Source organism: Mastigoproctus giganteus, chromosome 11 (assembly GCF_048544385.1).
Source record: "Mastigoproctus giganteus isolate SK-2022 chromosome 11, ASM4854438v1, whole genome shotgun sequence".
Taxonomy (NCBI): Eukaryota; Metazoa; Arthropoda; class Arachnida; order Uropygi; family Thelyphonidae; genus Mastigoproctus; species Mastigoproctus giganteus.
Window position 1 is genome coordinate 11133400 of NC_143585.1, and position 27912 is coordinate 11161311.

At 40.0% G+C, this 27912-nt stretch overlaps 1 long non-coding RNA gene across 1 annotated transcript; it reads right to left on the reverse strand.

The window, feature by feature from the left end:
• Positions 1 to 1887: 1887 nt before the first annotated feature.
• Positions 1888 to 27912, reverse strand: LOC150077706 (uncharacterized). The gene is made up of 3 exons (XR_016547642.1): positions 27819 to 27912; positions 12137 to 12250; positions 1888 to 2094 (listed from the first exon to the last, which is right to left on the reverse strand). It is a non-coding gene; the product is annotated as an uncharacterized LOC150077706 (long non-coding RNA).

The window sequence follows — 27912 nt, forward strand, 5'->3', positions numbered from 1 at the left end:
ATGAAAAAAAAAGTGCGTCTTATAAGCCGACAAATACGGTAAGTTTTACTTAACTGCATAAGGAGCACAATTATTCAAATGAAAACACATCAGTATTAATAAACAACCTTATAGCGATATGTACTGCGGTCGGCGGGGCTAGCGGGGTTGCTCGGCCATTCAGCGGGTTCCAGACTTCATCATGTAAACTCCACCTTATGTCTGGCCCATGCGTAAGGTGGGGGTATACATGTGTGAAAATTAATTTCTTTTGATATTTCAAGGGATGTGTAAAACTGGCCTTCAGATAATTCGCCCTAGTTAATGGCCAAAATTGCCTCACCTTTATGAATTATACAGACTTCGCTTTTCACATATTAGGAATTGAAAACAAAAATAATAATAAATAAATAAAATAAGATAATAATACTAAAAAATGAAAACACTATTTTTCTCTGCGTCATTTGTACTCATTGATAAAATGCTGTCATATTTCTAAACATATCTAAAAATGGTAATTGTTTTGGGTTTCACCGGAGTCCCATGCGATTTAAATACGATTTGAAATCAATTCTTTAACTAAACTTAAAAAAAGAAAAAAAAAATTTCCTTCTTCTCTTTCTTTTAATTTATCTCTTTTTTTTTTTTAATCTCTTCTTCTTTTGTCTAATTTTAATTTTTCTGCCGCGCACGGGGCCACAAGAGCGCCGGGCCCGATTGGGTATAATCGGCCTATGGCCGGCCCTGATGGGGAGCACCGAATCTCTTATTTACTAGTAATAATTTTCCCTGAATAGCCGCACTACTGACGAGTATGTTTCCTCCATGACTAGTATTCCCCTCATTATCATTTTCTGTTAATTGATATTAATTGTTATTTCCTGACAAGCTACACTGCCTCCAAAACGTATCCGGACCCACATCGGTTTCAGAGTGACGTCACTGCCACTCATTCCAATAGCATTCCTATCCCTTTTGGTTGCTGTGATATATTCCACCATCCCTCTTAGGCTTTCCATTAACGAACGATACCCTGCAACAGATAGAGTTTTCCATTTCTCCCACTGAACACTGACCTATTGAGTTAGTCAAGGGACATTCCATTTCATCCCACAGGTAATCCAAAGGATTCCAATCGGTACCCCGCGCCGGCAATTCCAAATTTTGTACTTCATGTCCATAAAGCATTCTGGAACTGCACTGGAGGCATGGCTTTGTGCGTTACTCTGTTGCAAAAAACATTGTCTGCACAAAAGGACTACCACATCATTGGAAATATGGAATTAAAATGTCAATATTTTCGACAATTTTAAGATAACATCCCTGTCAGTCGAGTTTGGATGGTACAGACCATCGGAAGTCCGCTACTCAGCGACTTAAATCGTTATCCAAGTTGTCCAAGATGCAATATATGAAACCTTTCTACTTCATTTCCATGTAATTAAACATTTTTGGAATTTTTGGACTGATTAGGGTAAATTCAGTACAACAATATCCACAAGCAGCAACAAAGTTGGATCCATTTTTACCATGAAAAAATTTATTGAAATGTTATAAATAAAATGTGAAGTAACAAAAATCTGTTTTCATAACTTCTCAATTTCATCAATGTACTATGAAGTTCACTTACTCCATTATATCTATTTTATGTACTTAATAAATTAACTATTGATTTATTATTAGTCAAAATATGTTCAAAAAACACATTGATCTGTTCCATTTACGCGTCACTTTTGTAATTACATATTTTGTTACATTGACCATGATAATCCGATGTTCATTATACACACTTTTTAAAGTTATTTTAAATAAATATTCCTACAATGATTTATTATAAATTAATTACAGAATATTTATAAAAATTTTAAATGAAATAATTGATCACAGTCCCATTTTACTGGTAGCATATTCAAAATGTTTCTTTTAACTGTCGATGAACTATATTCATGAAAAACCTCAGACTTTGATGGATTTTGATTCATTTGGAACACCCTTCGTAATGGGGATACAACTTCGGAAGTTCTTTTCTACAGGTTTACCATAATAATTAACTTCTGATGAAACCCAAGGAGAAAACTCTTCGTCTTGAGAATCCATATTGTCCCAGAAATTAACCTGAAACAGACAAAAAAATGTGATTCTTAAACGACTTAAAAGGAATGTTTTCTTTACTAATCCAATTTTGTGTATTCTGGGAATACTCTCATAATAGTTACATTCGACAAATCCCATTCGAAAAACGACATAACTCATCAGCCATAACATTACGGACACATACCTAATAAGGTGCCGAGCTGCTTTTTTGCGCTATAACTGCAACCGGGGTGGCATCAGCTCCACGAGACTGCGGAAGTTCTCCTCAGGTATCTAGACCCAGTTGAAACGATGGACATGTCGGAATTCGGAATTCAGAGGCACTCGCGCAGACTTACGAATGCTGCCTTCCATAGGCCTACAAATGTTCGATGGGAACGAAGTCGGGGGAATTTTGGGGAGCATATGAAATGCTTGGACGTGATCTTGGAATCATTCATGCAGGATGTGGGCCTTGTGACACGAAGTGGTTTCTTCTTGAAAGAGATCTGGCATGGTCACACTGTATGGCCCTCGTGGGTAGCGCAGTTGGTAGAATCGCTGTCCTCCCCATACCGGGTGGAAAAGACCTGAGTTCGAATCCCGTCGATGGCGTGAGGAATTTTTATGGGCTTTTTGCACGTGGCTGAGTTAGTCAGTCTCAGGAGTAGACATCAAAGTTTTTTTCCCCAGAAATCTGGGGTTTTTCTTCCAGAAAAACAGGCAAATCGACCAGAGAACACTTTCCGGGTGACCCTTTGAACATGTGGACATGTGTTATTGTTAGCGTGGCTACTAGAATGTCAGTTCAAATCCTCCGTGTATTACTGTATGTTTTAACAGACTGTAAAATAGGCCAGACGTGTAGCAGTATAATGTTTGTGTAGTTTATGTATGTTGTGTTGGCCTCTTGGCTACCCAGAAGCAGGGATCACCAGGAAGGCTGCTTCCAGATACTCGTCCACACCACAGGAAGGCGGCCCAGTTTCAGTATATGGGGTGCCTAAGGTCTCAATTTGTATTACAAATAAAATAAATAAAAAAAAAAAACATTCTGGGGAGCCCACTCCAAAGTTTAAAAAATAATAATAACCATAAATAAAAAATAATAATAAAAAAAAAATAAAATTAAATAAAAATAAAATTAAAATAAAAACATAAAAATTAAATAAATAAAAAATACAAATAATAAATAAAAATAAAATAAAATAAATAAAAAATAACTCGCCAACAATAAATATAAAGACCAAACTAATCAGAGGTAACCAAAGTTAAACCAGTTCTTAATTGTGGAGGCATAGTTGTCAGATCAAATGCGGTTTTAGCAAAAGTTTGTAGTAGGTGAAATTTATCTCGTTCCATCAATAGATGGAACTGCTGTCCAGGAATCACATCAGTTTCAATGGGTGGCCCTTTGAAATGTAAATTCCAGTTATTTCGTTCCTGAGGATCACCCTCCTATGGGAACCTCTAGTACAGTTATCCTAACAAGAGAGAGAAGACAAAGAAGTTTGATGGAAACACAATTTTAAATTAATAGAGAAACAATCCACGCAATGCTGAAAGAAGATCTGGGAAAAGTGGAAGATGTGCCATGTATTAATTATATAATACTTGAGAGTTGAAAAGAAACTTCTCAGATTGAAAACGTACGAAGGCTGATTAAAACCATCGATGATGACCCCTTCTTCTTCAAAGGAATTCAACATCCGATAAACAAAAAATTTCTTTTCCAAAACTCAACAACCACAATGATATTCAACACTTTATTCTGACAGAAAGGGAATGGAATCAATAAAAGAAATTTGTCCTTCAGGTAAGACACTGAATAAGGATTGCATCAAATATTTACAAGTTAGGGAATGAATTTGATTAAAACAATTTACTGAGTAAATCTCAGTTCGGAGAAAATCGCCCTCCGCAGCCGAGTGGTCAAAACTATTTATTAGGGTCACCCAGAATGTTAATTCAATTACCCATGAGTATTGTATCTGTAAATTGCGTGTGTTCTTTGGTCGATTTGTCTGTTTTACTGGACTAAAAACCCCAGTTTCTGGGGAAAACACCTTGCTATCTACGCCTGACCCTGACTAACTCAGCCACGCAATGAAAAAAAAAACCATTAAAGTTCCTCGCGTCAACGACAGGATTCGAACCTGGGACGTTTACACCATGGGTAAGGAGGACTGTGTCGATACAACTGTGCTACCCGCGTAGACTAACCGAGTGGTCAGGAGCGGGTGAGCAGTATACAGAGGGCAGTAGCACATGCTCTTTGAGTAGATCTGGGTTCAAGTCCATGACTGCTAAATACGGTAGATCTGCCAACCCGCACTGGACCAGTGTGGCAGATTGTTATTGTCCATTTTCCTCAACATAAATCGAGGAGACTTCCATCCTTCAGTGGATTGATAATGGCTACAGTTTACCTTTTACCATTTTTTTTCGAGAAAATGGGAGCTGCTTCCTATTGCAACAGCGATAGGATATGAAAGCTACAAACTAAATCTCCTTGATAATCAACGCATTCTGAGTTGATTATCAAGATTTGCCCTCGTGGGTAGCACAGTTAGTAGGATTGCCACTGTCCCCCACGTCGGGTGGACAAGATCTGAGTCAGAGTTCCGTCGATGACTTGAAGAATTTTTATGGGCCTTTTTCACAACGTCACAGAATTAGTCAGTAGCATGGTTTTTTTCCTCCTAAAAAATTCAAGTTTTTCGACCTCACAACACCCACAATTTACAGACAGTATACACGGAGCAATGTGGTCTTAGTCGCTGATGCCCCTAAAACTCTACAAAATCAACAATAACAAGCATATTTAGCAAAGCGTGGGATTATTAGCATTAGCATTAGCATTAGTAGAGGCATATGATGCAAGAAAGCAAGCTTATTCAGCATCAGCCAAAAAAAAAAGAAAAAAAAAGAAAAAAAAAAAAAAACAACCACTACTCCCATTTCACCCCTCAATTCGTTCGAAATACCTGTCCAGCTGAGCCTTAAATTTGTTTAGGCTATCAACTTCAACAACAAGCGATGGAAGTCTATTCCACAAACCAACTGCCCGCTGGCTAAAGGCGAATTTCCGCACATCTATCCGACATCCGTCCTTCCTCAATTTGAATTTATGCCCTCTCAGGTGATTATTCTGAGCAAGAGGAAGAATTCCATCGGCATTGAGCATGCTCAAGCCATTCAAAGCCTTGTACACCTCTATCAGATCACCTCGGCGATGCCTAGTCTCCAGGCTCTGTAATTTGCAAAACTTAAGCCTTTCTTCATAAGAGCAACCCTTTGTTCCATTCACTAATCTTGTTGCCCTTCTCTGTACTCGTTCCAGCAGCTCTACATCCTTCTTGAAATGAGGCCTCCAGACCTGTATACAGTACTCAAGGTGTGGCCTGACCAATGCCTTATACAAGGGAATAATCACATCCCTGTCCCTGCTAGAAAAATTCCTGTATATCATTGACAAGACACCATGAGCTACTCTTGCAGCTCGTCTGCACTGCTCAGAGAACTTCATATCTGCCTGCACAATTACCCCCAGGTCCTTTTCATTCTCTACCACTGTCAGCGTAGTACCACAGAGTTGATACGTTGATCTGGGGTTACTGTTTCCCATATGTAGTACTTTACATTTGTCAATGTTAAACTTCATTTGCCACCTCTCAGCCCATTTGCTCAACCTTTCCAGATCCTGTTGCAGCAGCATAGTATCAGTAGTGTCCTTAACAACCCTGCCAACCTTTGTATCGTCTGCAAACTTGGACATTAAGCCTGATACACCATCATCAATATCATTTATAAATACAGAAAACAACAATGGACCCAACACTGAACCCTGAGGAACTCCACTAATAACATTAGTCCACGTTGAGCAGTGTCCATTGATTACCACTCTCTGTCTTCTGCCACTCAACCATCCCTTTATCCATAGCAGCAATTTGCCTCGAATGCCACACTTCTCCAATTTGTGCAGCAGTCTTCCATGCGCAACAGTATCAAAAGCCTTTCTAAGATCCAAATATATAATATCAAAGTTATTCCCTGCATCCAGTTCTTTTGTGACTACATCATAGTATCCAATCAAATTGGTCAGACAAGACCTGCCCTTAACAAACCCATGCTGTGTCTGAGCTATAACTGAATTCTTGTCCAGATGATCCTGCAGTGCTTCTTTAACCAGTGCCTCCATTAATTTTCCTGGAACCGAAGTTAAACTAACAGGTCTATAATTACTTGTGTCAGCCTTTGATCCTCCTTTGTGAATTGGGGTTACATTTGCACATCTCCAGTCCATGGGTACCTCCCCTGAGTCCAAAGAAGCTCTCATAATTATGGCTAGGGTTTTGCTTACTTCCTTTGCTGCCTCCTTTAATATAACTGGATAGATCCCATCCACCCCGGGTGCCTTTTTTATGTTTATCCTCAACAATTTCTCCTCCACTTTCCTCTCAGTTATTAGAAAATCATCTAGCTCACTGCCAATGTTTACTTCACCTACGACATTCCCCTTCCTGAATAACTCCTCATGTGTGAATGTAGATGCAAAATACTCGTTTAGATTGTTAGCCACCTGAGCTGGATCCTCAACTGTTGAACCATCAACATCCAGTGGTCCAATCTGATTCATCCCTTTCCTTCTTGAGTTTAAATAGGTAAAGAACTCTTTTCTGTTTTTCTTTGCATCCTTTGCCAAGGATTTCTCATAATCTGCCTTTGCCTGCCTAATCTCCTTTGTGACTTGGTTACAGACCAACTTATATCTATCATAAGCTTCCACGTCACCCATTAATTTGTATGTATCCCATGCATTTTTCTTCTCTGCCATATGTCTCATTAGTTCATCTGACAACCATTTAGGCCTGAACCTTGAACAATATTTCTTGGTTGGTATGTAAAGCCTGGTAGCTTCCAAGATTAGTTCCTTGAATGCTTCCCATTTTGAATTTGCTGTTGGTAACATCATCAGTTGGTCCCACTGTATAGAATTTAAATACTGTCTCAGACCAGCATAGTCTCCTTTACGAAAGCAAAAACCCTTCCCTTTACCTCTGATGGTAGTTACCTCCTTGAGTAAATCCCACTTCAGCACACTGTGATCACTGCCACCCAGTGGTTCATTTATCTGCAGATTCCTAATGCATGAAGAATCACTACTGATAATCAGATCAAGAGTATTACTCCCTCTAGTTGCCTCCCGAACATGCTGGTGTAGAAAACAATCATCCAATAAATCCACAAAAGCCTTGCTAGTGTGTGAGTGACCAACCCACAAATTCCAGTCAATATCTGGGAAATTAAAATCCCCCATTATAAGACTCTCTGATTTACTGGCCCACTCTATTTCCCTGTACAGTATCTTATTATACTCATCGAGTCATTAGGCCTATAGCACACTCCTACTCTCAATTTTGATTTACCTATGCTTATGTCACACCAAACTGACTCAACACTGCACTGTCCAGCGATGTCAACTGGCTTCACTTCCTTGGATTTTATGTGTTTTTTAACTAATAGCATAACCCCTCCTCCCTTCCTATCCTGTCTATCCTTTCTGTAGACGTTGTACTCCCCAAATTCCAGTTCTGCATTCCTTATATCTGTGTGACACCACGTCTCTGATATCCCAACAATATCTGCCTTTGATGTTTTGAGTAATACCTCAAATTCATCAAATTTATTTACTAAACTCCTAGCATTAGTGTACACGCAAGTATACATGCACCTGTTTCTATTCTTAGCTACCCTAACACAACCCATGTGTTTTCTTGTACCGCAATGACTTCCAGCAGTATTATGAAGCTGAACCACTCCAATGATTATGTGATTTTCCCCTAGTCTGTTACTTATTCTCTAAAATAATATCCATGCTGTAGAGAAGTTGATTTGACCGTGTAAAAAGGATTAAACATTTTGACAAAGGAATGGTGGCGACCAATTAAAATTGTCTTAAGAATTCTGCCAACAGTCCTACAAGCAATCACAGAAGGGTGTGCAAGGCGGATACTTAGTATTAGAAAAAATTTGTTGTTTTTTTCTAAAGAGGGCCATAGAGAAAGGTGTCCGTTATTTCCATTTAATTAGCTTAGGAAATAATTGATCGATTACTGCGATCGTAGCAGCAAACAGTGTGGTAGCTCACTCAGTTTTATTTGACACCTGAACAATGACCTTGATTGCGCCGTGAGTGTGCGCAGAATGACTCCTACGCGCACCGCCTCAGTGAGTGTCAGTAAGATGGCCGTGCAACAGAAAGCGCAGTGTGTGTTGTGATACGCCGAATTTAAATCTATGACAATAGTGCAACTCACAACACACACCGCGCCTTCTGTTGCTTGGCCATCTTACTGACACTAAGGCGGTGCGCGTAGGAATCATTCTGCACACACTCACGACGTTGTCAAGGTCACTCACTAAGTTTTTAAATTAACAGAGAAACAATCCGCGCAATTCTGATAGAAGATCTGGGAAAAGTGGAAGATGGTAACTCACTAAGTTTTATTTGAGGTTTCAAATAGAACTTAGTAAGTTACCACACCGTTTGCTGCTACGACCACAGCAATCGATCAAATACTCCCGAAGATGATTAAAAGGGAAATCACGGACACCTTTCTCAATGACCCTGTATTTATTCATCTTGTTTGTTTGGACCTATCACCATGAATTTTTGTTAGAAAGTACCTATTGTCACTTGATCATCGTTCACAGGATGATATAATGATCGGTTTTAAATCGTTTTTATCCCAAATCAAATCCATGACTGGCGTTTGTTTGTCTAGTTCTGTCTTGAATTTATTTAAGCTCTCAACTTCCACAACGACAGATGGAAGTTTGTTCCAGCAATCAAGTAGCCGCTGGCTAGTTGATTGCAAAATACTCATTCAGTCTGTCGGCTGTCTGAGCAGGATCATCAACAGTCAAACCATCGGTATCAAGTGGACCAATCTGATCCATCTCCTTCCTTCTAGAGTATATAATTAGATTGTATGAACCAGAGCTGTGATGGTCAATACATTCTACGTTGTTATCAATATTTGTAAAATAGGAATGAAAATTCCTCTGATTACGACAGCTTCAGAAAGGAAAATCTTTGCAATTTTTTTTATTTAATTCTTTTAATTAATTTTCTTATTTTTAATTGCGATAAATCGATTTTTAACTATGTATAAGTATAGTGCGAAAGCATCAATAATACATAGCCAAATCTGAATGAACAGAATATTAGCAAAGCGGCATCGTTTTAAGTTATATCTCATATTGTGAATACCTTCACAACGAGTTGCCATGATATTGCACTACTTCGAATAAGTAACGCTTCACCTGAGGAGAAGACTAATGTTACTTATTCTCAGATGGATATCACCACCCAGACAGCACTGTTTCAGGGCTATTTGGCCCTTCTTACGTGGGTGGGTGGGTAGGTACCCGAGTGATGCAATGATGGCAAAACAGTCGCACTATACTTATACATAGTCTAGACTTTTCCGTAGCTTGAGGCTTACGCCCTAAATGCTTTATAGTTTATAATCGATTTTTAATTATTTTTTAAACGATTTGTTACTCTGATGTAAGTTTTTCGTTTTAATTTATGGAGAGTATCATACGGAAATGTTCTACGTACTATATAGAGGTTAACTTCTCTTATTATTTTACAGAGTTTATATAAGTAAAGAAATCTTTCCTGTTTTTCTTTGCATCAATAATCTCGTTTCCTTTTGAATCAATAATCTCGTTTCATAACAAGGAACACTCAGGAAAGACCTGCATACGGTGGGTTTAAAAAATTCGTGGCGTGAGAATGACAGGTTTATTTGAAGAGTCTGGTAACATGTGACTTCAATATAGTTCCCTTTTGAATCAAAACACTTTTGCCACAGACGCTATAATGCGTTCATTCCAGGTGCGAAAAACGTTTTCTCTTGGGTTTCCTAGAATATATCCATTGTAGCAATGACACCTCTCTCGGTGGGAAAATGGATTCCAGCCAATATTTTTTTTTTTTTATCAAATTAGTAAATTGGTGAAAGTTCCGTGGTGCTCGATCTGGTGAATATGGCTGATGGTCCAAGATTTCAAAACTGAACTGATGAGTTATTAAGTTATTGGTTATGAGTTATTACCTGATAGTAATCCACTAGCAACACTTCATACGCTACGCATAAAAACCCAATAGAAACCCAATACCCTGCCAATAGAAAGAATCGACTTGACTTTCTTTGAAGGGATAAGAATGGCGAAATACCTATGCTGTTACCTTGCCAATAGAAAAAAAATCGACTTCGCTATCTTTGGATGGGGAGAAGAGCTGTGTTTCCACTCCTTGCAAGGAAATTTGCTGGATCTTCTTGAGAGCGATGGAAATATTCATTTGACAAAACTTGTGAGTTTTTGATCTGCCGTTAAAACCTTGACCAATCGTGCTGACACCTTTTTTCATAGCGAGAACCTCTCTTATTATGTGGTACACACATTCGGATGAGATGCCCAAGACGCTGGAAGTGCGCAGTACTATCATCCTTTGATCGCTGATCCCAGATCAGGCACACTGTCAACAACTTCTGAAGCAATGGACATTGAAGGTCTTCCACAACGTGAGTCATATTCCAGGCTTTCCCTCCAGTGGTTAAATTGTGCTACCAACTTCTTAACTATGCAGTAGGAAAGGGCGTCACTTCCTAATGTTGTAACCATATCCTCATGAATTGCCTTTGGCGTTAGTCCCTTTTTCCCAAGTATTGGATGATTACATGGTGACTGAATTTGTCCATCTTTCTTCACTCACACAACATTACTTTCTTCAGGACCTGTATGTCTGCGCTGGTAGCACAGTGGAGATGTCACCATTCTCCCCATACAGGTTGGAAAAGAAGGAGATTCGAATCCCATCGATGATGCTCGGAAATCTGATGGAATTTTTCACTACGTGGCTGAGTTAGTAGTCTCTTGTGCAGATATCAAGGTTTTGCTCCTGTAAAAGGTGGGATTTTTCTTCCAGCAAAGCAGACAAATCGACCAGAGAACAGATGGATTTACAGAATCAATACACGTGGATACTATATATATTAGGGTCATCTGGAAAGCTACTTTCAAGTAGCTTTCCAGATGACCCTAATATGTATAATAGTTTAGTTTTTTTTTGTTTTGTTTTTTTTTTCTTTCTGTTCAGGAACTGTAATTTAAAAACAAAAACTCATTTGAAACTGCCAGAAACTTGACGGGTTGCTATTTGAACTGTTTTGCATAAAGAACAGAATTTTTTAAACTCTGTACCGCTAATTTTTGATAATCCTCTCTTATTGTAAATCTAGTTATCTCGGGTCGAGCCCGTAGGTACTCTACATGAACCGTTGACCATGTGGCACCTCGCATCTCAGATTGCAAACAGCACACCCTCCTGACAAATATCCTTCCCAGGATGGTCCTCATTATCGTGGATAAATAAGTTACATTATAATTAACTTTTATTATTAATAATTAATAATAATAATTAGCATACTTTTCCACTATAGTGAAGTAGTTAGCATCCAATTATTAATCATTAACAAATATGCGGCACTTGCATCAGCATAATACACAACAGCGAAATATGACCTAACTCTGTGATGCGCCAAAAACCAGTGCAGTGCATTAGAAATACATCTGCACTTTCACCTGTTAGAAGAAAGAGTAACTGCCTGTAGGCTGCCTTAACATCTCACGTTAGTTCACCAAGCAATCCAATCCAATCCAATTCAATACATTTTTTTTTTTTTTTTTTTTTTTCAGACCATTTTACGCCACTACTTTTTGGGCACTGAAGGACATCAGAATTGGGCTAACCTTTGACTGACAATTATTTATTAAATCTGTTTATTGCTCTGCTCAAGAGCCACCCTTTGGACAGCAGTAAGCTGGGGGGGGGGGGGATGATATTTACATTCAGAGGTCAAGACAGGGAATTACTTCTTCTGTCAAACTAAAAATCCATTAGCAGTCATCTCAAATGAAAGAATTCGCAAAAATTATGAAACGGTTTTATCACACAAAATTTAACACAAATTATTTTGTTTAAGATTTTTCTTAAAAATATACTTACTCGACTTTTCACCTCCTTCCTAACAAAGTGTCTCAATCCATTCCAAATGACTTCTAAAATATATTCCATGTGTTCGCCAAGTGGAACTGCTGCAAACGAGGCTCGGAAACAGTTCTAAAAAGCAATTGTACGGATTATTATGAGCATAATATTATAATGTTCCTAGTGATAGAATAACTTTCAAATTCAGTGGTCGTACCAGTTAACTTGTTTTATTACTGCAGCCATCCACGAAATAAAAAAAAAAGTCACTGCCCGAGTCCAATTAGTTCAGCCCTCTTCCAAATTGCGTCAATAAACTTTTCGTGTCGCGAAGAAGATTCTTATCCAGACATTCCCAAACTAATGACTCAGTCAAACCACTTTTGTCAGAGTCTTATACAACCTAATCAGATCCTTCTGAGATTTCTAATTACCAAGCTCTTGTTGCCTACATAGTCGAAGTCTTTTTCATATGTGCGCCCACTGCGATTCCATCAGTCTTTGCAAACACGCCTGGTATCTTTTACGATGCGCCTCTTCTTTTCAAGAAGCTCAGTGCTTCTTAGGAGTGACTGCACACACTGCGCAAATATAGCACTACACTCAATCCTGATCATTATACAGAGTTTTGTCATCACAGAGAACCATGGAGGAGTTGAACTAACGTTTAGGGGCTGCATTACATAAGACACAAAACATGTCTATAATACGATGCAGGCCACAGGCGATGTCTCACCGTTGCTTAATATGGTGGGCCTATGAAGTTAACTCACGCCTACATCAGATTTATATTTCCAAAACAGCAGTAGCCCTTTACAAATCAATTTGTGTTCCCTTGTTAAAATCATCTCTATGTGGATTACATTGTTCTCGATGCTTAATCTCTGCCTCCATCATTTTTCCTATTGCTAAAATCAGAGGAACAGTTTGTAGTTAGCCACTTCAATCTATTTGTTGAAATCCGACTAATCGGTTTGTAGTTAACCACGTCTTTCTTGGAACAATCTTTATAGAGGGATGAACCAGCTGCTTCCCAAATACAGTGAATTACCCATGAGATGACTAAATCCTACATGATAAACCTAAGTGGTTTTATGATCTCCAACTGATTCCTTAGATAGAACTGCTCATAAATCCTAAGTAGTTTTATGCGTCCCTACCTGCTTAGATAGATGGAATAAGTATAATTAGATAGAATGAACATATGCAATCAATCCAGAGCTAAACTCTAAACATTTCAAAATACTGTAACTGACTATCGCAGTTAACCCCCTAAGAACGATTGAATCACGTGAAATCATGGACAAGGAGCCAGATTGCTCTAAAACAAATAGTATAACGATCTTGGAAAAGATAATGCAACAACCTAATGACACTGAGGAAGATAAATCTCGAAGTGGAGTGTGTCCATCCTTCCAACTAAAGAGTTGTTATACAAAATATCTGTATGTGAGTGGATCAGGTCGATTGGAATTTTATGAGTCATATTTGCATTTCACCACCAAATTCTAGGTGGTGTCCATGTACAATCCGAACAGAAAGAAAATGACCAATAATCTAAAATAAAATCAAAATCATGAAATATGCCATGTCCACCGCCCTCTATAGGTTAAATAAGCAAACGTGAATAAAATGTACATTTAAACATCGAAGAGTCTAAACCAAAAGCAAATATGCAAATTAACATGAAAATTAATAAAAATAAACAGAATTAACTTAAATAAATCAATTAGCAAATCAAATGGCAGAAAATATTAAAAACGTATTGAATAAACCAGGGGATGGTCATCAGCATTCACACTAAAGAGGAAAACGGAAGAGAAGAAATATATAAATCGAAGAAGAGGAGAAAAAAATGTATGAAGCCGTGTTACAGGGAATCAAGAAAATCCAGCGAACCTTCAGGAGAACGTGTGAAAAAAGAGACAATGCTCAGCTCAGTGTAGCCAACATAATCGCGCAGACAAAATGGGAAGGACAAAAACTAAAAGAAAAAGAAGAAAAAAAATTAAAAAACAGAAATATTAAAATAATCCTGCAATACCAAGAACAGCGAAGAAGGTGCTTCTTGGTACTGCCAGCAAAAGGTCCCACCTTAATAAGTTCACATACCTCAATCAAGGTCAGTATAAGAGGAAAGGAAAAGGGATAAATAATAAGCTAAGACAAAAAACAAGAACGCTGAAAAATTCTGCTCTGAGCTAAACTACCAGCTATAAATAAATAAATATATTTTATAAAAATAAAATAAATAAAATATAAATAATATAAGTAAAATATATATAATATAAGTAAAACTAATAGTAATAATTTTATCCCAGGCTGAAGACCCCGGTGAAGGCAGCAAATGGAATGCAACAAAACTGGAACAAGACCAGAGCAATTGTGAGAAGAAAGCTGATGTCAGGAACTTCTCCCAGTGAATGCGGCAGGATCAGGGAATATAGTGGAACTTGAGGCATCAGGAATAGGATCAGGAGCAGTAGATGTTCGGAATTGTAGATTATCTTGAAGAAGAAATCCCCTCTAGAACATACAGCATGGGCTTGCAAAAGTTCAGCAAAATTTTGGAAGGTGATAAAGATTTCTTTAAAAGAAAGTAGTTGACTTTCAGTCCAGGGAGAAAAATATGCGATTGTAGTGTTTAGTGGTTGTCCAAGGTCTTCGTAAAGTACACTGTTAAACAAGAAATACGTATTTATTATTATTATTATTGTTGTTGTTCTTGTTATAGGAGCATCGGCGACTGAGACCATTCTGCTCTGTATATACTGTCTGTAAGTTGCCCGAAAAAAACCGTGTTATCCTCATCTAAGTCAACCATGCTTCAAAAATGTCCCCTTGTAAGAAATAGAATCTTACAAGTGAAATATTTTTATACAAAAGTGAGATTAATTTAAAGTAAAGCTTCTGATATAGCAATATGGGGCAGCAAAACATTACTAGTCACGAATATTATTTAGATAATGAGTCACTCGCTAGGGATTTAATTAGACAAGGTAATAGAGAAGGGAGCGGTAAGCTTGACAAAGGCTAGTGGCAATAGGGGCTGCACTTCAGCTCCCAGCACAGAGGTCGCACGAAAACAATGTTAACAGGTAGCAGCGGCTATTGGCGAGTACGTGTGAATAATTATGGCCCCGAAAGAACAATAGGGCAAAGTACCGAGTTTGTCGGGACATTCCTTTGATCGGTGACATCTGAAGAAGAGACGGGTAGTAAATACGGGACAAATGCTCGGGTGAGATTTAAGACTGGCGTCTGGCTGTCAGTGATAGCAAGTTTCGGGATATTAGGAAGAAAAAGTGTTAAGTGAAACAGAAAGATGGTGGCGAACTTCAAAGCAACAGACGGCCTGAGAAAATTTACAAATTTCTTAAAATGAGGAGTTGGATAGAGCACTGTAGAGACACCTTGAGAAAAATTAAAATGAGCGAATAGGACAGAGTGAAAGTTTGCTAAAATGAGAAGATTGGTTAAGACTGAGAACTAGGACTGGCCTGACATATAGGGCGGTACGTAATTTAGATGTTCAAAACGTGAATGAAAGGGGAGAGACAGAGGAGAGTTGAGATTTTGTCAGTGTTTGTGGAAATTGGTAAAAATAGTCACAGAGTTGAGTTTTATGTGTGTGTTTATGGAGATGAGTTAGGAAAAACAGACAGTTGGGTTTTTCTGTCGGTGTAAGTAAAATTGAGTTAGGAGATGACAGTTGAGGGTTTTGTCGAAGTAGAAAATATGTGTTAGTAACATTGACAGTTGAGTTTTGACATGTTAGAATATACGGAGTGTAAGGAGAATAAGCCTGTCCGTCATTGAAAGGCAAGGGCAGTGACCGATGCAGAAATTCTAATCTGTCATGGAGGAAGGTAAGGGTAAAGTAAAGTGTAAAGTGTGTTCGTGTCAAACGGCACCAGGGGTTTCCCCCATCTCCGCATGGTTTTCTTTGTGGGTGTAACAGATCACTGTTAAGGCCAGAGATTTAAAAGTGTATGGGGTTTGGAAGTATTGTGTTGTGTATCGTTGTTCCTCTGGCCATTTAGCCTCTAGACCCCTGCTGGGGCCCAAACAAATGCCCACACTCAGCCCCATGGAGGCAGACCAGGTACACCCAGCATAATTATTTACTCTGGCAGGCCCTGCCACCTAATTTCCTGAGATTTCAGTGGGTAGGGCCTAAAAAAAAAAAAAAATATATATATATATATATATATATATATAATAAAAAATAAAATAAAATAAAAATAAAATAAATAAAAATAATAATAATAATAAATAAAATAAATAAAAATAATAATAATAATAAATAAAATAAATAAAAATAATAATAATAAATAAATTAAAAAAAAATAATAATAATAAATAAAATAAAATAAATAAAAATAATAATAACGCGATTTTAAGGGGTGGTTCGCTAATGAGGTTAAGTTTCGGAATTGATGCACGATTTGGCTGTTATAATTTGGAAGTTTAAGTTTTTGTCGTGTGGGGCGTACACTGTGATGTATAGAGAGAGAGAGTGGGGGGAAAGACTGAAGACTGGAGGGGAAAGACAGAAGTATGAGGCCAATAGGGTAGACGACCCCAGATATCAGTGTGGCATGCCCATGCCGCACCAGGAGAAGTAAACGGGGGATACGGGGGAGGGGACGGTCCCGGCCCCTTCCTCCTCCAGGATATGGAGAGAAAGTGGTCCAGACTAGGTGTCCAACCCAGATCGCCAAAAGGTGAGGCAACAGCGTAGCTGAGGTCACAGTCATGGTTTTTGGATGTTCAGTTCAGTGTCACTTCAGGTAGGTCACAGTCTTGGTTCAGTCTCACTTGTCTCGTGTTCATCTTATGGGATCAGGAAGAGGAGGAAGAGCAGTACTACAAACTGACTCTAGTCAGTTTGTAGTACTGCTTTGATGTCAATTCAGGTAGTCATATTCGTTGAGAGCATCAGTTCTGGCCATTTGCACCAGGTCATGAATGGAGAGTTATCTATGTTGGTAATTTCTTCTGATCGGTTGTAGTCATGCGGTATGTTCATGCTGTAGTCTTGAATGTCTCCTCCTTGGTTAGTTGCAATGGAGTTCTTCTATTCAGATGTTTCCATATTGTTGCGGATAGCGATTTCTGTTCTCCTTCTGTTAAAGATGTCCTGGGCGTAGCGGCTGAACGCGGTGTACTCGTCTTCCGAATCCAGGAGGTGATGCTCATTGTCTTTTGGTACAAACTTTATACTGGTGATGAATACTGATCTTTGTTCCTCATAGCATTCACATTTGTGCATGATATGTTGCCACATCTCCATAGTGCCACAGGTGCAAGTTGGGTCCTCGGTCAGTCCGAATGCATTCAGTTTTGCGTTAAAGGGCCCATGGCCCGTCAGGAGGAAGGTGGTGTTCAGTCCTGGGTAGAACCATTTGGGGGCTTTTGGATAGGTCTTGTCTACGTCAGGCCTGACGTAGCCCAGTGGTCAGGAGCGAGAGTGCATAGCACGCGTTCCTTGAGTGGACCGGGGTTCAAGCCCGTGACTACTAAATACGATAAATATTTGTATTGACGATTTATTGTAAACTCTACTGACTTGGTTGTCGTGCCGGAGTATAAACAGAAAATTTATTTTATTTATTTTACGTAGGGTATAAATGTCCGTGTGACTTCACCCTTGATCGACTCTTGCCATCTTTCTGGCAATACACCTCGGAAGCTCTTGATAACCACCTACAAGTTGATGCAGTCTACACAGACATATCTAAGGCATTTGATAAAGTCCCGCACGAACAACTTCTGGAAAAACTTAAACTATATGGCATCCGTGACCCTTTGCTCTCATGGCTACACAGCTATATTACGCATCGTTCCTTGAGCGTTATCATCGATCAAGTGAACTCAGACTGTTTTATACCACTAAGCGGAGTACCACAAGGCTCTCCCTTAGGTTCTCTTCTCTTCATTGTTTTCGTAAATGATCTTCCTTCTTTCATCTACACCTCCAATGTTCAAGTTGCTCTCTATGCAGATGATCTTAAGATCTACTCAGCAGTGAAGGAGACTACCGATTCTCAACAACTTCAACGTGCTCTCAATAAATTCTCTCTGTGGCTATCTCTGAATGGCTTGTCTGCTAACCCCTCGAAGTGCAAAGTTATCTCTTTCTCATCTTGCAGATCTCCACAACTAATGAATACGGAGTATAGTATTAACTCTGTGATCATCGAAAGGTGTGACCAAGTTAACGACTTGTGGATTCTCTTTTCCAGCAGTGCTAAATTCGATGCCCATGTCCTTAAAATCACTAGCAAAGCATTCAAAACACTGGGATTCATCAAACGGAACACATACAATTTCAAAAACTACAGATATGCGGTTATCCTTTATAAAACTATTGTTCTGCCAATCCTTGAATTCAGTTCACCCATCTGGAATCCTCACACAAAGACTTTAACTAACAAAATTGAAGCAGTCCAAAAAAACTTTATCCGTTACCTTACGTACCGCAATCCTCTATTCTATCACTCAGTGTATTATGAATCGCTGTGTGATTACTTTCATCTGAGGCCTCTGTGCACTAGAAGAGTTACTGCTGACATCGCCCTCCTAGCCAAAGTAATCACTGGAATTTATGAAGCATCTGATATCCTGAGTAAAATAAACTTCAATGCTCCCTGTAGACAAGTCAGGAACCTTACACCGTTTCGCCTTGACTCTGCCAACACGGACTTAATGAAGTTCAGTCCACTGAACAGAATCAGCAAATCAGCAAATGACTCTCGCATTGACTTCTTTGACAACTCCCAATCACTGATGAACTCCATCCACAAGTTTGCCTCTTCACTTAAACTGCAAAGTGACTAGCTCACATCTAATTATTGTAGCTTATTATTTGTTATATTATTTTTCTATTCTCTAACGGATTAATTATTACTTGTTTTACCGGTAACTTAACTTAATACAATCCTCTTTTGTACATATGCTTTTATTGTTTGAATCTATATCAATGTTTATCGTCCTGTTAGATTTCATATTATTGTTATTATGTTTATTGATCTGATCTCAGATACACTGTTAATGGTTACCTGTTGTGTATCTTTTTATTAATAAAATAAAATAAAATAAATAAAATAAAAATAAAATCTCCTCTATCAAGTTTCTTTCAGGTGTTCCATGATTTTCTGTTTTTCCATTCGGTGGTGGTTTGTAGGGTCCAGTGTAAAAGTGTCAAACGTGGTCGGTGTTCCCTTTGCCAGGTAGTACATCAACCCACATCTCGCCACCTCCAGGTCCAGAGGAAGAGTTCCTGCCAGGACCTGCAGTGCACAGGTACTCACCGTGTTACACGCCCTGGTGATGATGAGGAGTATTTTTCGCTGTATTGTATCGAGGATTCTTTTATTTACTGCAGTTCTTGCTTTGGCGTACCATATTGGGGCTCCATAAGTAATTGCTGGGACGAAAATTGCTTTATAGTAGAGGGACAATGTTCTTTTGTTTAGTCCCCAGTCTCTGCGTGTTACTCTGACTACTAGTGCTGCGTATTTTCTCAGCTTCTCCTTCAGATATAAGAGGTGTTGTTTAAAGGACAGGTTGGAATCTAGGATAATGCCTAGGTATTTCATCTGTTTTGCCAGTTTGATTGTGCTTCCCCTTACTTTTATCTGGGGCGGCCATCTGATGTTGAGTGTTCCTCTCAGTAGAATTGAGTTCGTTTTGGTCGGGGAAATCTCCAGTGTATGCAGGTTTGCCCAGTCCTGGAGCACTTGCAGTGCATGGTTTGCACGGGCTTCTAACTGTGATCTAGAGCTCGCTGCCACCATTAGGACGAGATCATCCGCGAAAGCTTGTGCGTTGACATCACCCAAGTCGAGTGCCAGGAATTCATCAAAAACAATGTTCCACAGGAGCGGTCCCAGGACAGATCCCTGCGGGCAGCCCCTGCGGACCGATCTTGTCAGGCTCCGGAACGGTGCCATTACCCTGATTTTTCTATCTGAGAGGTAGGATCTAATACAATTATATAAATTCATGGGGAATTTTGCCTTGCGGAGTCTGCCCAGGACGCTCGGCGACCAGAGGGTGTCGAACGCCCCGCGAAGTCGACCGCAATTACCAGGAAGTACTTTTCATTACATTGTGCTGCGCTTTCTAGGAGGTTCCGAATTGCTTCAATCGTGGAGAGTCCGAGTTTGAACCCATATTGTCTGGGTGACTCTAGGTTAGCTTCTTTGTAGTGGCTGAGTATTCTTCGATGTAGTATTCTCTCCAGGAGTTTACTTAGTGTTGATAGCAGCGCTATAAGACGGTAAGAGTTTGGTTGTTCAGGTGGTTTAGTTGGGTTTTTCAGGATGAGCTTGAGATGTGCTGTTTTCCAGCTAGTTGGGAAATGGCCCACTCTGAGGCAGCAGTTGAAGAGGTGCAGCAGGGGTTCCGGTATGTGCTCCACCACCCTCTTAACGAGTTCTGGGTCCAAGAGGTCAGGGCCAGGGCATTTCTTGTTGCGCATTTGTTGCAGCTTCCTGTAGCTCATCCATGGTAATTGGCGGCTCCATTTGTTGGGTGTTATAGGTCTCGTTTGCCTGTATGATAGCTTGTTGGTCTTCCGTGAGTATATTCGGTGGGTCTTTTATAATGGTGTTCAAAATGTTGGCCACCGAGTCGTCCCATGTTGTGGTGAGGGTGCGTTGCGACGTTATAGTTGTGTGGTTATTTTCCCCCTGGGGAGTTTATTTGTTGTGATCTTGTAGACCACTCTCCAGGGATTCTCATTACCTTTAGTTGAGACCAGTCGTTCCCAGGAGGACTTTTTACTTTTCTTTATACTCTCGGTATAAGTATTTCTCAGTACTGTATATTGGCGGCGCAGGTAAGTGACCTCAGTGGGTGGCCACGACCTCCGTGCTCTCTGATATTCCTTCCTTTTTTGTTGGACTAATCTCCTTTGTCGTTGCAGCTCTGGTGTCCACCAGGGCATGGTCTTGCTCGAAAGCGTTTTTCTTTTTATGGCGACTTCAGCTGCTTTGGTTATAATGTTTGTTATTATTTGTTGCAGTTCGTCTGGGTCCTCTCATTTCTTGGCCGTCCTGTCTGGTTTGCCCAATTCTATCATGTTGGGCTCTACTAATAAGCTGTTCTCGGTAGAGTTCCCAATTGGCTTTGGAGATTGCAAATCTGTTTAGCATCGTCCTGTCTGTTGCGATTCTTGCTGTGGTTCTCTGTATCCGGTAGGTGGTGGTACGGTGATCCGACGTGGTCCAAGCATTTTGCACCCTCCAGTCGGTCACGTGGGAATCGATATTTCTTGTGATTAGGGTGATGTCAATGGTCGCCACCAAAGTGTATTACAGAAGGTTGGGAGGCAGAAAGGTTGATTTTTAACCGTCAATATTGAGTTAGCCAGGAACTCTTCCAGTCTTTGGCCGTTTCTGGTGCCTTGCCGGTCCGGCCTGGCGCTGTGCCAGAGTGGGGATCGGCAGTTGACGTCGGCACCTATTATGATCCTCTGTCCTGCTACGGTAGTTCGGACATCCTGGAGATACGTAATGGCGAAGTCAATCTCGACGCCGGGTCTGCAGTAGAGAGAGACTGCATATAGGCAGCCGACAGAGCTGATTATATGTGCACATGCTGCCCATGGCGTGCATAACTGCGGGATCTTGGTTACTGTTATTTCTGGGTTGCGGACTATAATTGCTGCCCACGGTGTATCTTCGTCACTCTGTACTATTTTAAAGCTGAGCGGGTATCCCCTAACCTTCTTCATGTGAGTGTAGGGCTCTTGAATAAGGATGAGATCAGCATTGTCTTCTTCTGCTTTTAGGCATACTTGGGCGACCACTGCTTTCGCACGTTGCGCATTTATTTGGTGAATTTTTAGCACTCCATCGTTATATTTTTTACGTTGCGTACCCATAATCGGTTCTGAGTTGATATATACACTTGAACTTTTGATATGTCGGACATTTTGGATCTCTTATGGAATGCGTATGATCTAGCCTTAGTAGCTTGCAGTTGACGCATACAGGGTCTTTTGCTTTGTTTGGGCAGCTACTGAAGTGTGCCCCTTTTCGGAACAGTGGCCGCAGGTTGGTTCCATTTGATTACATGTGTGTGTCGTGTGCCCATATTTGCAGCACTTAAAACACTTTACTGTAGCCACGTGTTCTCTGTATACTCCACTCTATATAAATTGATCGCTGTTCCCGCAGGACTTGCCAGGCCTCTGGGGCCAGCTCCACTACCCAGTTACAGTTTCCGCTGCTTCTGGCCCTTGTTTTATACTTGGGCATTACCATTAGCTTTTCATCCCTCTCTGGTAGTCCTCTCTCTGTAGCTTTTTCCTATAGATTTCCCCGGTTAGAGTCTCGTGGGTGATGTCTTGGTCCACGTCAAATATTATGACAGATGGCCCTTTTCTTCTTAGGGATTCCGCAGTAAGGCCCAAGGTTCGGATCTTTGCATTGAACATGATTATTTCCGCTTCTTCCTTGGTCTCCATTTCTATTACAATCCCTGGGTTTCTTGTTTTCCTTATTGCTTTAATTCGGGTAGCTCCGAGGTCTTTCGGCAGGTTTTCCATTACCATCTTCTTTATTTCTTCGCTTGTTTTTAAAAGGCAATATACTGGAATTCTTGAAGTCACTACTTACGACCAGTGTCCTTCACTTGACTGTGAATAAAAAATCTTTCACGAGGAAAGTTTCTGTAGGTGTACCCCAGGGTGGAGTTCTCTCAGGGCTCCTCTTTACGGCTGCCATCCACCCATTCCTGTGACAGCAAACAGAATTTATCAGTTATGCAGACGACTTGAAGCTCCTCTATCGGATCGACGGGACCGCCCGACCTGATTCTGTTTCTGGAAACATTATCAACAGCCTCAAGGATCTGATTACATACTTGGCACAGTTCTCTCTTAAGATAAATCCAAAAAAATCTGCACAAATGGTATTTTCCCTCAAATCAATCCCAACGCAACTAAATCTGGAAATCCCCGGAACCCCCATCACCCCAGTCATCAAACACAAAGATCTCGGCGTTATATTCGACCCTAAACTCAGTTTCAAACACCATGTTGCAGACATTCACAACAAGGTCTGCAGAGCAAGATGGCTTGCCAAACAACACCTCCTTCATGTCAAAGAGCCTGAGTACACGCTCCAATACATATACCGGTTTCTGCAGCCAGCCATCACCTACGGGTCAGAAATCTGGGCGTCGGCAACGAAAACCACGCTAAAAACCATTGCGTCTGATGAGTACTGGCTTCTTCGGTGGATCCTCTTCAAGCATAAACTGCCACCACTCATACATACTTCAGATATCACCCAACTTCTAAATTACAGAAAAGTCTCCAAACGGATATTCGCCCTCCGCTTGCTTGTGTCAATTAAAATGATAGCGGGTGAAGTCAATACGCCAAATTTTTGGCAGATGTGCAATTGGAGGATCCCCCCAAAACCCTTAAGAGCCTTCCCCTCTCTGCAGTCTGTGGCGTGGAGGCTCAGAATATGGGATAGATTCCTGCCATGGAGATGCTCCACAACGTCCAGGAGATGGATGTGGACTACAAAAAGTTCATAGAGGACAAATCGTACAGAAGACGCATCATCAGGGGACCAGCTTTCGTCTTCAACTGAGTGACTGTCATCCTCTTTTCATCGCTTTTCATGTGTCTTCATTTCACATTTTAATATTAATTTTATATGTAAAATATGTAATTATACGTTTTATGTCCTAATATATGTTTTAAGTAATTTTTCCTGTATAAGTTATTTAATGTTAAACCCCTAGCATTGTCGCTGTTGTGGGTATTATTGCATCAGGCAATCATGTAACCAATCACTGCCTGCAATAAAGATATATATATATCTTGTCCTGTTGACTTTAGGATGACTATGTTGGGTGTTGGTAGGAGTGTTCTTCTCGAGGACACTCTTGCAGGTTTGGGGGCAGGTTCATTTATGTTTGCAGTGGTGGTTTTGCTCCTCAGTGCTTCTGAGTAGGTCGGGGCACGCTGTGGCATTTCTCTTGTCCCGCCTTGCAGGTATGCCTCTAATGTGGCGTTTATTTTTTCGTTCTCTATGTGGGTTTTGTACAGGATAGTCTCCAGTTTTGTCCACAGTGAGACAATGTCTGCTCGAATCGTTGTTGTCACTCGATTGTTCTGCTTTGCAAAAATTTCCTCCAGGGCAGACCTGAGTATGAGAATCTGGTCTGGTACTGGGCCCCCTTCTAAGGTGGGGTCTAGGGTTTGCATTTCTTCAGCCATCTCAGTCAGTTGGTTTTGTTGTTCCAAATTACTTTTGCTCGGGTCAGATTGTGACCTGGTTTCCCGTTCGAATTTCGGGATGCCCGGTTTCTTGTTCCTTTTTTTTGAAAGTGGGGTCGGCTTTTGTTCCTCGGTGTCGTCCCTATTGCCATCAATCAGGATGGGTTCTGGTTCTTTTCCGATGTTTTCTTCGGTTTGGTTGGGGTTTTCCGAAGGCATTTCTGGCCAGATCGGAAAATCGGAGTATTCGGATTAGCGGGGTTCTGTTTATATATTCTTGTAGTTGATTTAAAAAGACGAAGTTTGGTGGGTCACACAAGTTCGTGCGTTGTATGGTTGTCACACAATACCCTGACAACGATTTGAGCTCTCCCCAAGGTCAAATCGTTGGGGGGGGGGAGGAGTCAAGTGTTAAAATTCCCCTAGAGCAGTGGGATTACCTCCGCATGGGGTTTCCTGTGACATCTAAAATATTGAAATAGGCACTTGAGAGAAGATTCCACAACATCATGGAAAGTTTATGGCGGGGGAGGGGAGTCACTAAAAACATTATTCACTGTCTTTTTAAACAGTTGTAAGCACAGCTTGTTGGAGCAGCTTTTGCTCTGGATATATCACAGATCGTGGCACCCTCCCCAGTCAAGTACAACGTACCAACGTGGCTTCCGCGTTAAAACCGGTGCCTCTCTATATCCCTGCTGCCAGCCACATGGTGACCAGTGTAGGTCTGGCAAACTAAGGAAACAGATAAAAAGCGGAGAAGGAAGGTAGCACCCTGTGAGCTTTTTCCTTGTGAATGTGTTTTTTTTTTTTTTTTTAAAGGTGGAAAGACGAAGGTAACGGAGAAAGTAAAGGAGTGGAATGATAGAAATCAGCGGAAGCAAAGGTGCCTAGAAAAATAAGCCCCTTTTGATGAAGACATTGAGTTCCGATGTCCCAGACGGTAGGAAGCAGCCCCTGTATCGAAACTAACAGGTGGCGAGGGCAAAGTGCCAACCCTATTAGACGGAGCGAAGCCGAAAAATTAGTAGCCCGATCAGGATGGAGAAAGGACGCCAGACCCATGCAGCCAAGAGTTCCGGAAAATTATCTGTAGCAGATTCAGGAGAAATAAAATGAAGGAAAGCCTTAGAAGACAGCATGGAGAGCCTAAGATGGAAGCTTGAAACTTCCTTGGAAAAGCAAGGAACAAGATAGAAGTAGTTGAGCGATATATATTAAGTACACTAAGTTAACAAGAAGGACTGTTAGTGAAACAGTATAGTAATTAATTAAAAAGGGGATAGCACTAGAAAGAAAAATGGAAGATAAATTATCTCTGAAGTAGATATACTAACAGAGTTTATTACGTTAAAAAGGGGGGTTAATGGATAATGCAAGGGAAACGAAGGAATGAGTAATAGATTCAATTGAAGTACAAGTAGCTATAATGTGTTTGAAGGGTAGTAAGGTTTATAAAGAGTGATTCTGAATATGTTTTAACAGTAGATAATTGAGTTATATGAGCAACTCTGAATATAGTGTTTAATTCATGAAGGTTTATCTGAACAGATGTTGGTTTATCTGAAAGACCAATAACAAATAGAGACTTTAGGAAGGTTAAGATTGATCTACAAGTATATTGTAATAGAATGGTGAGAACACAGAGTATAATGATGAAAGTAGCATATTTGATTGTTAATATATGAAACAGAATTGTGTCCAGGAGAAAGTGAAATAGGTACGGTGAATGTGTATAAGTGTTAGGAGTTAGTTAGGGGAAGAAGAATGAATCAGGTGTTTTTATATAATAGTCAACTCAGATTAGCTAGTGAAGGTAAACAGGAATAAGAATAATATATGCAATGTATCTTTGATTTAACTTTGTATGTCATATTACATGCTATCTAGTTCAGTTGTATCTCATGTTGTATATTTATATGTAAATAAACTTTGTTGTTTATTAATGAGTTACTTTGTTATTCTTGAACACTGAGCCATTCCGAAGGGAATTATACATAGTTGTGAAGTTCCCTTGAATCTGGAATTCTCCTGTGAAGCAAAGTCAGATGTGTAAGTGGGGGTGTAAGTAAATGAGGTCTATATAGTTATAAGGGAACAAAACAAAATAAGGAATATTTAATATTAATATATTATTAAAAATATTCAAATAAAAACACATATATATATAAAGATTTTATTCTCCCCACATCCTATAAATTCCTCATAAAATAACTTCATCAACAGGGTTTGAACGGCAGATCTTTTCCACCCGATGTTGGGAAGACTCGACCTGCCAGGCGAGAGATATAAATATAGCAGTATCTCTTGAGGGGAGAAGACCGTTACAGAGGAAATCGAATAAACTGTCAATATAATACGTGGCATGCATTTTCGCACAAATATTTCAAATCTGTTCTAAAATTTTGAAAGATGAAACGTTGATGCTGCCGTTCCAAATTAATGGCAATGTTTCCCTGGAGAGAGGAAGAGACTTAGAAATTGGAACTCAGAGCAAAACAAATCTACCCAAACTAACAAAAAGCATTTGATATTGATCTCACTTTTCTACTTCAGCAAGGTCTTCACATCTGAAACGGAAACATGAATGCAAAAGAGACTGCCTGAGAAATTTGAATTTCTCTAATTTTGATGAAATTTCAGAATGCTAGACATATCGATCTTAAAGAATCAGATGTAAAATATCCATTCACTGGAAAGTGAGTTGTTACATGCCAAGAGACTGATGGGTAAAGAGATTAGGCTGTTTACGCATTTATTGTTATTATCACCGCCCTCCTCAAAACCGTGTGGAAAACCCCGGCATTCGAATCCCGTCAAATGACGAGAGGAACTTTTATTGGCCAACTTCACAACGTGGCCGAGTTAACCGGTCTTTCTTTTTTTTTCTGTAACTTGGGTTACTCGTCCAGCAAACAGCAAATCGACCACAGAACACACGTAATTTACAGACATATTACATAGGGCGCAATATAGCCTAAGTTGCTGATCCGCCTAACACCCTACAACAACAACCCACCGGTATATCTCCTAACCAAAAAATCTTCTAGACAGGAGAACACCTTCACGAGTGCGCAAGTCCGACAACGGTTGAATACAGTCTAGTTTCGAAACCGGAGATGAGACAAATTTTAATGAGACTCACTAGGGCCAGATTAGTCAGTTGCGAAACAGACAGACAGACCGACACACACCCACACAGAATCCAATAATAACTCTCACGGGACATTCGCTTCAGTTTTAGATTTCGAAGTAGCGACAATTCATTTATATTTTATTGTATTTTTGCAGAACAGATATACAAGTAGCAACCTACCACCACACCTTGGCGTGACAACCGAATTTTTTTTTTTGTTAAACGTCTAACCTGCGGTGGGTATTATTGTAAGTCGGTATGGAGCAATAAAAGTTATTACTTAGCTAATTAATTAATAAAATGAACGATCTTACCTTTTAGAGTTGCTGCGAAGGAGAGATTCTTTTCCTTGGAAATATCTTGTGTACTGAAGCGAGCAGAGAAACCTGCCAATTCCCTAGAAGTGAG